The sequence below is a fragment of the Podarcis muralis genome, chromosome 16, assembly GCF_964188315.1.
Source record: "Podarcis muralis chromosome 16, rPodMur119.hap1.1, whole genome shotgun sequence".
NCBI lineage: Eukaryota > Metazoa > Chordata > Lepidosauria > Squamata > Lacertidae > Podarcis > Podarcis muralis.
In genome coordinates this window covers 15,419,942-15,421,167 of record NC_135670.1, presented here as the reverse complement: position 1 = coordinate 15,421,167, position 1,226 = coordinate 15,419,942, and positions in this window count along the sequence as shown.

The window sequence follows — 1,226 nt, the reverse complement described above, 5'->3', positions numbered from 1 at the left end:
CCAGAGTGGCCCATTCTGCCTTGCTAAAACACAGGAATTCCTTTATCACTGGAAAAGAGGACCCAGCTTTGCCATAACATTTGGATAGATGTGAACAAACAAACAAACAAACAAACAAACAAACAACCACTCTAAATTAAGATGGAAAAACAACCCATCTCACCAATAGTGGGCAACAAGACTTGGTGGTCAGGTAGCCTGGGGTTGCCTCTGTTTGGTCTGTTTATATTGACTGGCAGTGGCTCTGTAGGATTTTGGACAGCATTTCATAGGAAACCACAGGATGGGTAAGGGTTTGGGCTGACGCCACGTGTGCCCCTCTTCCCAAACCTGGATGCGGAGTGGGAAGGAGGGTGTGGATGCAGCTAGTGATTATCTGCCGCCTCCAGCTTCCTATTCAAACCAGGAGGAAGCTCAGTGGGAGCGGAAGGACAATGAGGGCTACTGGACTGAGGGCAAAGGTCCGATGCCATAAATTCGAACACAATGCACCTCCTCAAATCATTCTCAAATCCCACCAGGCACCTTGTTGCTGCATCACCAGAGGTATTTGAAAGCTTAGGAAGTGCTGAGCAGAGCAAAAAGCCTGTGGAAAAGAAGCCAATCTTCTTTACAGGAAAATAAGTTTTTAAGGCTACATTCAGATGGGCAGCTACAGCTACAGCTACAAATCATTTCACAAGTTGAATTGCAGTTGATTTCCCACACTATTGGGGGCTACTCCATACTTTTTCTTGGGGTACATCCTTGCCATGTTTCTTCCTTCCTTACCGGTGGACATGATAAGGAGGCATGTTGGCTCAGAGGCAGAGCATCTCTGCCTTGCATGCAGAAGCCTCCAGGTTCAAACCCTGCTATCATCTTCAGACAGGGCTGAGAGAGACCCTGATGAAATCCCAGAAAGCAGCTGCCAGTCAGTGCAGACAGTACTGAGCTAGATGGACCAAGGGCCTGACTCTGACTCAGGCAGCTTAGCAGGGCTAGGAAGGAGACAATCCAGTTTACCTGAGCAGCAGCCGTTAAAAACAAAAAACCTCAGCAACCCTTTTTTTAGAAAATTCAATTATTTAATTAGCAGTAATGCACTTGTTTTAAGTTTGATTGCCCAATTACCACTCCTGAAATGATGTGGGGAGAGGGGGAAAGTGTGAACATTTGCTTTTGTACTGAAAGTGTAGATCAGAAGCATTTAATGAGGCAGTGAAAATCCACAGTGTTAAAATGGC